Genomic DNA, 13,488 nt, shown 5'->3' with positions numbered 1-13,488 from the left:
TGGGTTTCTTGCATGAAGGGGAGATTGGCAGTGTTTCCAAACCCACTGCAAACACTGTCCAGTCCATTTGCTGAATGTTTGCCAGTTTGCAAAGTGCTTTCACATACACCAATGTGTTCAGTCTTTAGAGCAATCTCAAAGCCAAGGAAAATAAAAGAACCGTATTAGCAAAGCTTTGGGCTGTAAGAGACAGAAAACATAACTAGAGTGGCTTAAGCAAATAAGTTGTATTTTTTTCCCAAAACAAGAAGTCCAGAGGTAGGCAGCTGCTGGGTTTGATTCATTAGCACAGTGATGTCAAGGTGATTGTCTGCAAAATTTCTGGTCTTCCCTCATGGTTGTAACATGGCTGCCACAGCTCCGGGGATCTAGTTGAATTCTAGGCAGGAAAAAAGAAGGATGAAGGAACCACATCGGCAGAATTCTGCTTGTGTATTTTGGGCCAGAACAGTGTCTGTCACATGGCCAACCTGCATGGCCAGCTATATGGCTATTGGTGAAATCAAGTATTTAGAGCTTTCTAACCTTTGTGGTAGAGGAAGGTAAGGGATGAAAATTTCGAGAATGGTTTTAAATGAGTTACCCACAGTATCTGCCACAACAGGAATAGAGGACCATTTCCTAGAGGCTAGAAGAGGCTAGAATGACTCAGGATATCATGGGGCCCTGTGGTTCTCAACACTTGGCTACACATTAGAATCACCTGGAGACTTTTAAAATGATGATGCCAGGCCCTACCGTAGAGCACTTAAGTCAGGGTCTCTGGGAACACATCACGGCGTTATCATCTTCGAAAGCTCCCTGTAGATTAAAAGGCGCTGCCAGTCCTCTAGAGCTGCTCCATCCAGTACGGCAGCTCCTAGCCCCACGTGGCTATTGACACTGAAATTGAAATTAATGAAAATTAAACAAAATTAAAAATTTAGTTTCTCAGTCACCCGGGCCACATTTCAAATCATCAGTAGCCACATGGGGCTAGTGGCTACCATATAGGACAGCACAGATATGGAACATCTCCGTCTATGATGACGCTGTTCCAGAAGAGCCCGTGAGTGAGAGACTGGAGTTTCAAGGCCCAGGTGAGGGAGGCAAGTCAGATGGGCCCGAACTAAGGCAGTATGGAAGAGTGGTTAAGGGCATGAACTGTGGGGCCAGACAGCCCAGGTTTGAATCCCAGATGCCCCACCTCCTGGGTGGGTGACCTTGGACAAGTTACGCATGCTCTCTTTCCCCACCTGTGAGATGGGGGTGATGATAGGGTATTATCTCCTGAGGTTGCACGAACTGTAAGCTGATTCGTGTAATGTGCTTAGAAAGGTACACGCTGCCTGCTCCATGTGTCAGCCACCAGCATTATCCAGGAGGCCTGACTGGTGGCGAAAGCCTCCAGAGGGGCCTCACTGGACACATCTACTGTGTTAACCCTCAAGCCAACTGGTTAATGCGCCGAGGCTTCATGAGTGGGGCCCTGACACTGGCATTTCCACGTTACCCTTTGCTCTGAGTCTGATCTCCTGGTGTTCCAGAGGCTGGCCCTCCCTGGCCTCTGGCTGTAGGGTGAGTGAGAGACTGAATGAATGGACAAACACTGAACACATTCCTGTGTTCACTCACTGAGTATAAGCAGCCCTTTGATTTGTAACTTAGTCCTGGGTGCAGTAGCTGCAGAGGGTGTGAGGGCAGGAGAGGTAGGCTGTGTGGTCCTGGGCAGGTCGCTGGGCCTCTCTGAGCATGTGGCACACAATCTATAGACTCAGGGGTTGGAGCCAATATAGAGTACAGCCTCTGAAGGGCATGAAATCTCTGAAACACAAGATTTTCCCTCTTTGGGGAAAATTACAGCTTCGCAACCAGAGTGGTTGTACGCTAGTCTTCTTCCCAGGTTTCTGATCTCCCCAAGGTGACATGAGACTCCTTTCTCAGCAACCAGGGCTGCCACCCCAGCCTTCCCTGTCCCCTCCACCTCTCCAGGCTGTGTTAACAGTGTCTAGGAATGGGATCCTGGGTTAGGAAGATGTCATTTACTGCGCCAGATATGAGCAAGATGCCCCCTCCCTGCCATATGAGGGTTCTGGGAAAGTGCAGGGCGCAGCCCCTCGAACGGCCTGCCTCCAGGGAAGGAAGGGCATTTTCCGATGCAACAACCTTGAGCCTCTCAGCACATCTGCTCCCGGCGTGCGCATTCCACAGCCTGGCAGACACGCCGATGGGTCCCAGTCATTAACTGGCTGTCAGGTTCTTCAGCTGATGGAGCTAAAAATAGCACGCTATAGATAGACGCTTCTCCCACGCAGGCAGGCACAGGCTGCAAATGGAAGTGGGGAGAAGGGGATGCGCAGCTCTCTCTCCCCTAAAGGGAGGTTCGTGCCCATCTCTAGGCCCCCGCCGCTCTCGTGGGCCATATCCTGCTTCCTTCAGCAGCATCCCCCCCTCAAGACCCGCAGATGTGCCCAAATGTTCCAAATCCGCCCTGCCCAGCGGGGCGCACAGTGGCCAAGTTCATTTGTATGCCGCACCCTGGATAAAAGCGATCAGGTCCCAAACACTCCGAGGAGACGCAGATGAAACCCCCGCGCTGCTCGCTCGGGAGGCGAGCTATTTATAGAATCCAAATATCAGCATTTTCCACCCATTTACACAAAGCAATTTCAGCCCTTTCAGATGAGAAAAGAGCAGCCTGGGCTGTCATTCACTCCCGTGGCGGAACCGCACTTGGGGCCAGGAAGCCCTGATTTTATAGGGAACCTCAAGGCAGGCTCGGATTAAAGATCAATGGCCACATAAAATGTAGGCTGTCACATTTTCGCTGCGAACATGCCCTGGTAATAAAAAATGCTGTTTTAGTAAATAAACTTGGGGAGATGCATTGCTGGCTGCTGTTTCTCTCCTCGGCCTCGCTGAATGCTTGCAGCAAAGGACTTAGAGAAAGAGACGCAGAGCCCTATCGTGGTGCCCGTGGCATCCACAGCTGAGCTGCCAGCTGCCCGCCAAGCCTCTGACACGCTCTCCACCTTCAGAGCCCACACTGCGGCCGGGAATTTCTCTGCTGAGATGCTCACTTTGCTGTTTCTTTAAGAAAAGTGTGAAATGTGTTTCCAAATAATGCTGAGGCTGGCAGTTGAGCCGGCTGGCTAGCAGTGCAGACCCTGGGACAGAGAGACTTGAGGTCAAGTCGGAGCCCTGCCACATCCCAGCTGTGTGACTCTCGGGAAGTTACCTAATCCGGCTAAAGTTCAGTTTCCTCATCTGTTAAACAGGGGCCTGGCTGTCTCTCTCTCTCACTGGGTGAAGATCCTTGTGCTGTCAGACCATCCCCTCCGAACCTATCCGGCATTTCTGACACCATCCCCTGATATGGCTAAATTGAGCAGGAAGGGAGCTGGCATAGGGCTGTCTTTCTTCCAGGTCCTGTGTCCTCATTCTTTGCTTCCTCCCCAAGTCACCTTTCTCCTCACTGTCTGGACCAGTGGTTCTCAAACTTAGTGTGTCATCAAAATCACCCTGTTAAACCCCAGGGTGCTGAGCTCCACCCCTAGTTTCTGATTCAGGAGGACGGGGTGGGGCCGGAGAATTACACTCCCAACAAGTTCCCAGATGATGCCAAACGACGTTGATCCCATCCAGAGGCCACACTTTGAGACCCAGCAGGCTACAGAAAGCGCTATGGAAGGTGAGGGGCTAGAAATTCTGCTATTACTCATCACGTCTTATAGAGTCTCAGGGCATAAGCTGTTTAGGTTTTGCTGAGTCTGGATCTTCGAAACACAAAAATAGGTACATAATTACAAATTGAGATGTGTGCTGTGTAGGAAAACTCAGTGTATCTTGAGAGAGTATACAGGGGGCTGTGGTTTAGGATCAAGAAGGACTGCTCTGAGGACACGACCATAGAAGCTGAGAATGAGGATGCCTGGAATTAACTAGATGAGGAGCCAGTGAAGAGCATGGCAAGGAAGGGGACCCAGCCCATGCCTTGGAGCTACATTGCTAAGGGAGAGAAGAGAGCAAAAGAGGGAATATAGAAAGTGTGAGTTCCAAACTCAAAGAAACCCTCCACCAGCTATGGTCTCATTGAGACTCACTGAGAGTCAGACCAGAGACTGAGACCCTTCCCTCTCACCATCTGTCCCTGTCCTTGCCCCTGCCCAGCACCCCTCCCACCTGCCCAGCAGCAGTAAGTCCTGCTGCAGGGTGCCCCGCCCTCACTGACTGTGTTCTTCATTGTATAGGGCTTCCATTGTGAATTGCTGCATAATAAACCCCAACATTCAGTTCTCACAACTCTGTCAGTCGGTTGGTTGGTTCTTGGGGGGCTCATCTGGGCTCGCTCATGCAGCCATACTCAGCTGGCAGGTGGCCTGGGGCAGCTGGGCTGTCTGGGCTGGGCGTCTCTCTCCACGTGGTCTTTCCTCATGGGTTCTTTGTGCCATGGTGGTCTCAGGGCAATATTCCAAGAGGGTGAGCTGGAGGCATACGGTCTCCTGAGGCCTAGGCTCCAGAACACACCTATTGTCACTTCTGCCACATTCTATTGGTTGAGGGAAACTGGAAGGCAGGAGGGGAGAGAGAGGGGCTTGTTCTCTCCTACTTTCTTCCCGTTCCCATCTGCATAGCCTCAGCAACCACCTTCAGCCCGGTAGCAGCAGTGGGTTCCAGTCTTTTCCACCCTTCCAGATCCAGCCTGGATGCCAGTTCTGCAGAGCTCCTGCTCCATGCCTCTCATTCCCAGTAGCCCCGACCTCTTCTGACCCTCAGTCTTAAGGGTGGTAGCTACTTGCTTCAGTTACTACCTCTTCAATCCTCAGTCTTCCTTTTTTGCCTCTGTTCAGCCAATTCCCTGTATTAAATTATCTCTGTTAAAATAATTGGTGTAGACGTAGTTTTTGTTTTCCTAACACTTAGTCTATCTGCTAAAATGTGCTCTGCTCCAAGTATCAGATGCCACCTATTACTGGATTAAACCATAAGGACATTTTCCTCCATGACCGCATGGGGTCAGAAGGGTGGGAAAAGGATTTCCACCGCCTCCCTCCCCATGCCAGCTAAGCCTTCCCCATCCATGTTGGTCACTGCTCTGTTCCCAGGATCCCAGCTCAGTGCCTGGCCCACGGTGGCGCTCACCACTGTGCTCTGGATGAGTAAATGCCTCTGTTCCCTCCCTCACTCTGTCCCTGGGGTGCCTGGCCCATCCCCCACCCCAACTCTCCCTAGAAAATCCGACTTATCCTTCAAGTCCAGCACACACTCACGTTTTCCAGGCCGCCCTCCCACCCTCTCCAGCAGTCAGAATGACCTGGAGAGCTCCTCCTTTCTTCCCCAGGCCGCTCCCTGAGCCTCATGCCCACCTCCTCTGCTTAGAAAGGATTTGTTCAGCTTTCTGTTAGAGTGACTTGCACATGCATCCTCCTCCCGGGCTGGGTGTTCATTACACATCAACGAGATCAAGAGACATTTTATTTTATATTTATTCCCCCTACTTCTTATCCCCATTTCCAGTGGCCAGTACTGTGCTTGGCACATAGTAGGTACTTAATGAATATTTATTGTACTACTACTAATAATTATTATATTGTATATATGTATACACATTATATGTTGTATATAATGTATATGTGTAATATATTTTACTCTAATATATGTATATTGTATATTATATATTATATATATGTGGTATATACATTACATATATTAGTTACAATAAATTAGTCTTCCTCTATTCTAGACACAGTTCTACATTCTTCGCATATTAACACATTCATTGTCCCAGCAGCACTGAGGGCGCCGAAGGCCACACAGCCAGTGCAAGAAAGAGCTGAGAATCCAGCACTGGAGACTGCCTGGTTTTAAAAGTGCATTTTAAGGAGAGGGTGTTGGCTGGTTGAGCTCAGTAAATCAAGGGAGGCTTCTTGAAGGCAGAGGCAGATTCCGTGGTATTTAAAGGCTTTTTTTGGTGGGAGCAGGCAGAGAAAAACAAGGAGGAGAAGGAGGTCCATGGGCAAAGCCGTTTGCCTTTTTTCTGTTCCTCACTCATCTGCCCTTAAGTCAGTAAACTTGCAAGAGCAACTGTTTATTTGGTCCCAGGGAAAGATGGTTCCAACAAACACTATCCTGATATGCTGGCGGTACAGCCATCATGGCGACTGGAAAAAGTGCCCCTGTCTCGGCATATCAGACCTTTAGTGCGAGTTTACGGTCAGTTATCAAGGTGCATTACTTTCCGCAGAGGTATTCAGTGAACCGCAGAAACACCATCCACTGTGGCTAAAGGGCTCCTTCTGCTTCTGCATAATTCCCGATGCTGTCAGCCGGTGTGACATGTGTGCACCGGGCCTCTCACCGCCATCTGGCAGCCTCTGAAATCGCGGCACCCCGTCCTCCATCAGGAGTGGGGTCCTGAGCCAAGACTGTCGGTAAAGCAAGATCAGGACGTATGGACACCCCTGCGATGACAGCCATGATTTAGCTGCGTCAATTGCTTCCTGACGTTTCCATAGCTTTTCCCGGCTTTCCCTCTGCGGCCGGTCAGCCGAGAGCTGCAGGTAGAAGCATGCAGACTGAATTTTCACAGTCCACTTATTTGGGAGGCTCCTTCCTCAGTTCTGTAGGCAGCTACCTGGGAAGGTTCCGTGGCTGCCACTGTCGCTCTGCCCTGGCCAACTCCTCTGGGGGAACCGTCTGCACCCAGGAAGGGAAGCTTGGCTCTGGGGATAGTCAGGGAGGTGAGAGTGTGCTCTTCCCTGTGGCCACTGAAGAGCTATATGGAGATCTCCCCCGAGCATCCCGAGAATGCCCAGGAGGATTTCCCATTTTGTTGACAACCTGGCCACACAAAGGCTCCCATGGGCGTCACGGTGAGCGTGGTGGTGGGAAACACACATCAGCACCCACACTCACTCAACATCAGCGTTCCCACCCGGCCAATTCTCTAAATCCCTCACGCGAAAGAATGTTCACCCACAGCAAGGTGACATAAGAACCGGGAAGCAGGGAGCTTTCCTGTGCTGTCTGCTTAACACCAGAACAATGGGCTAGTGGGAGGGTGTGCAGGTGAACGAGATGCCTGACAAACTGGTTATCTGCTTTTGTGTAAACCGTGAATCCACTTTTTCTGACTATTTCTCTCCAGTGCCTATTGTGTGGGTATCTCCCTGAGCAATGGCTCCCGAGTTTTGGCGTGTAAAGGAATTTGCTGCTGGGTGTGTCAAGACCTGTCCAATCTCCAGGGGTTCTGACTCAGTTGCTTTGAGGTGGACCCAGGAAAATGCATTTTGAACAAGCACCATGCAGGGTTCTCTGGCAGGTGGTTCTCAGCTGTAGTTTAAGAAATGTGGTCAGTACACACAGTCGCTTCCCCCTGCATTGAATCTCAGCCTGAGCACCACAGCAAGGAGGGCAAGGGCGGGATGTTCCCTGCTTCCTCCTTCCCATCCCTTGGAAATCATGTGGCTCCCAGGACGCATCCTCTACAATCCACCCCTGGAATAACTCTTGCTTTCCTGTTTACGTCCCTCCACAGCATTACTTGTTTCTCTCCAGAGGTAGGGCCCCCTTGCCAGTTCATGCACTGAGTCTCTATGTGTGCAGCGGCAGAAATGCTGCCATATTCCTTTTCATGTCCAGGAGTGCCTAGCATGGTGAGGGGCTTTATAAACATTCCTGAGCAATTGTGTTACATATAAAGTACTAACCCTGCTTCAGGTCCTAGGCCAGCTGCTAATGAGAAGAAAGAGAAGGTTGCCAAATACTTTTAACCCAAACTGATAAATGGAACTTAGAGTAGAATATAAAGCATTGAATCTAGTGGATTGGCAGAGGCTGAAAAAAGGACACACCCAGCTCTGGCAGAGGTGAGGAGAAGCTCTGACAGCGTGTGTAGGATTGTATATTGGTAAGACCATTCTGGAGGCTATATGTGGCAACCTGGCAATATGTGCCTAAAATCAGAATGTCTATTTCCTTTGATCCTAAAATCCTAGTTCTAGGAACTTTTCCTAAGGGGAGGAGAGAATGAGGACACAAAGCTGTTGTCTCGGGTTATTCCTCAAACATGTACCAAGAACGTCTGTACATGGGGCATGGAGCTAGTGCTGGATGCAGTGTGACTCCTAGGGGCAGGAGAATGTCTGTCAGAGCACGGATGGGTCCAAGGAGAATCCCTCGGTGGGGTTTATCAGAGCTAAAGGCCAGCAGCAGCCTCAAAGGGCATCCACGGCTGGCTGCGAGCACACTTGGATGTAGCCACATAACAGAGCACTGAGCAGCCATTTAGAATGTTGCTGTGTATCTACAGTCATTGTTGGAGGAAGCTCTCTGTCACATTGTTGAGTAAAAAAAATGCAAATTGGGAAACAGAAAAAGTCTCATCATGTCGAGTGACACATAAATGTCTACATGAGTACATACATAGAGGAATAGTGTCAAAAATGTCACCGTCAAATGTCAGAATGTTCAAAGGATTGGTTTCCCACAGATGGAGTGTTTTGCATTCTTCTTTCTACCTTTCTGTATTTAAATTTTCTACAAGAGCATGTACATAGAACGCAAATATTATCTTTGTAAACAGAATGAATGAATGAATGAATGAATGCCTAGGGAAAAAGCAAAATAGCATCAAAGCTCAACCAAGGAAGTAAAGGCAAAGCGGCCTTCACAAGAGACCTGGTACTTCCTGGTCCTCTGCCCTGTGAGGATGGAGCTCCTGGAGGGGAGGGACCGGGCGGGCGTGTGGCAGGTGTCCAACGACCATTCGTGCATTTGTGCGGCTGCTGCCCTCCTGTGTGTCCTGCGGTGGAACACTCTCCCCTAGAAAGCCTCACGGGTCTCCTCTAATCCGACAACTGCTGGACTCCATGACCTTCCCGGCCTCTTCCAACTGGGGCTCTAAGAGGCTGAGACTGCCTGCAGACAACAAGTGAAATCAATCCAGGCCTGATGGCGGGCTGGGAGCAGGCCGGCTGGCCCCGGCCCTGCGTTGTTATTCCTTATCTGCTGGAGGCTCCATGGAACTGGCCCACCGACGAGGCACAGCTGAGGCAGTTAAATCCTCCCCAGCCATCCTCTTGCATGAGTTGTCAGGATATTCACAGTAGCTTGGGTCCCCTGCCCAAGACCCCTTTTCCCCAAAGACATCCTTCCAAGCCCGACTCATGGCTAATAAACCCATACCCAAATTGATCTCACAGCTGTTCTTCAGATGCCGTGCCAGCCCCCTTGGCTGAGCCAAGCTGTTTGGACTGGTAATAAATCGGGGGATTTTTCATCTGGGGCTTGTCATTGCTTTCAGAAACTGTTCTCATTCAGCAAAAGCTTTTTTTAAAAAAAGACTCTATTTTGTTTAGAGCAGTTTTAGGTTTACAATAAAATTGAGAGGAAGGTGTGGAGACTTCCCATATACTGCCGGCCCCCACACATGCATAGCCTCCCCCATAATCAACATCACTCATCAGAGTGGTACACTGTTTACCAAGGATGAACCTACGCTGAACATCATAATCACCCAAGTCCACAGTTTACATAAAGATTCACTCCTGGTGTCATGCATTCAATGGGTTTCGACAAACGTATAACGACGTATACCCATCATTGTATTATACAGAGGATTTTCAACTCTGTATAATATTGCCCTAAAAATCCTCTCTGCCCTGCCTGTTTTCCCCACCCCCTCCCCCACCCCTGGCAACTACAGGTCTTTTTATTTTCTCCATAGTTTCAGAAGAGGCTTTTCAGTGGAGACAGTAACACATCTTGGCAACACCACGAATTTGAAGAACCGGTTTTCTCCTACTACCAGATATACTGGCAAAAAAACCCCACCCCTACCTGCTAACATAGTTTGGTTCTTCCGTGGCTACAGGATTTTCTCATGAGAAACAAAAGGGGACAGAGAACGCCCCCCTCCCCACAGCATCCTTCCATCAAACTAAGGTGCAGCTTCAAACAACAGGGCCCAGATGTGAGAGGGGGCTGGAAATTAAACACCAGCACTAGGTGTTTGGGGAAAGAGAGGGATGGTCATTTGGAACGAGGTATCTGGTAGTCCATGAGGGCAAGAGCTTCAGACCATTTTAAGGCCAGCAGTGGCACAAGTCCTAGAACCAGTAGCCGCAGTGGTGGGAGAAGTAACAATTATAATAACAAACATTTGTGTAGAGCTTGGCCCTTTACAAAAAGTCTTTCCATGGACGATCCCACCAGCTGTGGTGGAAAAGACAGATGATCCCTTAGATGCATAGTGCCCAGCAACCATGCAGGATCCACGCATTCATTCATTCATGCATTCACTTATTCACAAACACTTACTGAGCACCTACTTTTTTTCAGGCACTTTGTTAGGTAATTGTATTAGCCAGGGTTCTCCAGAGAAACAGAAATGATAGGATGTGTGTATATATAAAGGGAAGAATTTATTTTAAGGAATTCACTCATGTGATTATGGAGGCTGGCAAGTCCAAAATCTGCAGGGTGGACCAGCAGGCTGAGACCCAGGAAGAGCAAATGTTGCACTTCAAGTCCAAAGACCATCTGCTGGCAGAATTTCCTCTGGTTCAGGGGAGGTGAGTCTTTTGTTCTATTCAAGCCTTCAACTGATTGGATGAGGCCCACCCACATTATGGAGGGCAATCCACTTTACTCAGTTTAAACTGATTCAAATATTAATCTCATCCAAAAACACTTCACAGAAGCATCCAAAATAATGTTTGGCCAAATATCTGGGCACCCTGGCTCAGGCAAGGTGACACATAAAATTAAGTATCATAGTAATGAAGGCACTGAGCTGAATAAATCCAGCCCTCAAGAAGATCATAGACTAGTAGGAGAAGCAATACTATGTACTAGAATAGCAGTACAAGGTAGGAAGTGATACACACCAGAAAAGAGACAGATATCAGTGCTGGAAATCTGAATGCATTCCCTTTGACCAGGAGGAGGAGGTGAAGGAGCAAGGGGCTCACAGATGACCTTCAGGAGGAGGAAAATTTGAAATGGGATCTTGAAAGACGAGCAGAATTTGGATGGGTGCACACAGAGGGAGGAACATGACACCAGATAGATGGAAGAGCAAAAGCAAAAAAAAAAAACAGAGATTAGAACCTGTCCAGAGAGCAGCCAGGAATTGGTTGTAGTCGTGTAGAGAATTAACAAGCAATATGGCAATCAACAGAGTAGACAAAGGCCATTGCACCCTGTTTGAATGTCTTCTTTCTTGTCCCATTCCCCCTTCCTGTTCACTATGGTCTGACTTATTCTTTGCCCAGTTATAGTGAACTATGAGGAAGGCCGGCTGTGGGAGGCAGGTATCTACTGCGTTTGCCCCAGTATCCAGTAAACCCTACCATGGTTTCTCTCTGGGAAACTACTCCCTCTCTAATCTCTAGCCCGTACTCTGCAGTTTGGACTCCACCGCTGGCTCTCAGAGGGACCATGTGACCCAGTCCTGGGCCAGTCAGAGCCTCACACTGTCAGTGCTAGAGAGATTGGTCAAGAATGCACATGTGACACCAACGGAGCCAATTATACCCTGTGAGCTGGAGTTTCACTCTTTTCCTCTCACCACCCATAAGAGAGGGGACAGAAGTGGAGCTAACGTCCCCGTGGAGTCTGGGACTGAAGCCCACACATTGGTGTGAGGAGAAGGCAGAGGAGATGGGTTCCCATAAGTTCAAACACAGCCCACAGAACATGGAGGAGGCTTCTGTGAGACAGAGTGTGAGCCCAAGCATCTCAAGCATCTGGCGATGATTAAAATCTGATAATAACGTTCACAAAAACCATTTATTGAGTACTTACTGTGAGCCAAGCGCTAACGTACTTTTTCTCTTTTAGTTCTCTCAACCCTGAAAGGTAATTCCTGTTGTCCCCCATTTTATAGCTGAGAAGACTGCCTCAAAGAATGGAAGAAACTTCCTCAGGGACCCTCTCACAAGGCAGCAGCAAAATCAGGTTTCAACCCCAGGTCTCCCTGATGTTGAACCCCAAGCTCTTGCTGCCTCAACGCTTCAGAAACACCTGGGAAGATTTTAAGAAATTACAGGACTCTAGGTCAACCCCTAGAGATTTGGGTCGCTTGGTCTAGAGTGGGTCACTGGTATTTTTCAAGGCTCCCGTGGTACTCCCAACGGGCAGCCAGGATGGGGAACCCCTGCGACGAGGTCATGTGGGATGCAGTTCCTATTTCTGTAAATTACTTTCAGCTAGTTGCACTAAACCATGTGACCCTGACCTCCCAAACTCCCAGGAGCTCAGGGCAACCCTAAGTTCGACCAAATGCCTCCATCTGGATCACCTACATGAGTCCAGTCAGCCCCTGATCGACAGAATTGCTGAATTGCCGTCTGACCCAGAGGGTCAAGTGAGGGGTGGGGGATGGGCTAGGCAAAAAGAGGAGAACACTCCTTCTCTTTTTTATTTGGCCTGTCATTTAGGAAACACGCTTTATAGAGCTATGAAATAACAAAAAGCAGCTGCAGTGGGAAACTCAGGGGGACATTGGCTCCTGGCTTGTCATCACTATGATCCATGTTCTGTTCCACTCCACTTACAAACAAAATTTCCCTGTGATGTGCAGGGAACGCTGTACACAGCTGGTCCCACCACACATCCTGCAGTGAGGGCCAGAAAGGGGCTGGCTGAGACCAGTGCAGGAGCCAGCACTCCACGTCTGGGAGCAATCTGGGTTTTCAGTTGTTAGGGCTGCGGGGGATGGCGAGGAGGTTGGGGTGGTTTGTTTTCCGGGATTGGCCAAATGTAATCATTCAGGACTTCTTTCCAAACATTCTTCTTGCTTAAGAAAGAAAAAAAATGCCTGGACTGCAATTTTGCTTTTATGGCCTCTCCCATGAGATCAGCTTTTATTCCAAAAGTAAAACCCCAGCACAAAGGGTAGGGAAGCTTGCAAACCTTTTGAGGACGGCTGGATAGCACGGGCTTTCACTAAAATGCTGCTGCAACTCCTGTGTTAGCAGGAAAATGCCTTTTGTGCGTGTTCTAAAAATCGCCAGGTTCCTTCCGATTTTTCGATCCCACGATTCGCTCGTGTCTAACACAGTACCTGGCATCATTGGTAAGAAGCATATATATATTTTTTTTTGAAAAAAAAAAAGGGCAGAAAAGAACACCAATGGGCCAACTGGGCTCCTTCTTCACTGGCAGGACGCTGCAGGGACTCCGGGATCACAAGAAACGTGAAATGATTACCAAACTGTTTGAATTTTGATGAAACATTTCACCATTGGGGTGAAATTCAGCAAAAAAATGCAAATACAAAACTATCCTACATTTGCTGTTAGTATTTTAATGTGCTTCTACAAACAAACTAAAAAACTTTAAAACGATATTCAGAGGGGAAAAAACCCAGAATAATAGGTCCAGTGCTGGAGAGGATGGTAGCTACTTCTAAAAGGCAACAGAACGATATTTGGGCCCAGGACTCAGCTCTTAAGGCTTTCCTCTCAAACTGGTCATCATTCAACATCCGTTGGCTCCAACTAA

General features: G+C 48.8%; 1 long non-coding RNA gene across 1 annotated transcript; it reads right to left on the bottom strand.

The window, feature by feature from the left end:
- Window positions 1–208: 208 nt before the first annotated feature.
- Window positions 209–4,497, bottom strand: LOC139082672 (uncharacterized). The gene is made up of 3 exons (XR_011538882.1): window positions 2,146–4,497; window positions 739–882; window positions 209–379 (listed from the first exon to the last, which is right to left on the bottom strand). It is a non-coding gene; the product is annotated as an uncharacterized lncRNA (long non-coding RNA).
- Between the last annotated feature and the right edge of the window lie 8,991 nt (window positions 4,498–13,488).

This window comes from Equus przewalskii, chromosome 3 (assembly GCF_037783145.1).
Source record: "Equus przewalskii isolate Varuska chromosome 3, EquPr2, whole genome shotgun sequence".
Lineage (NCBI taxonomy): Eukaryota > Metazoa > Chordata > Mammalia > Perissodactyla > Equidae > Equus > Equus przewalskii.
This window is presented reverse-complemented; position numbering and strand designations above follow the sequence as displayed.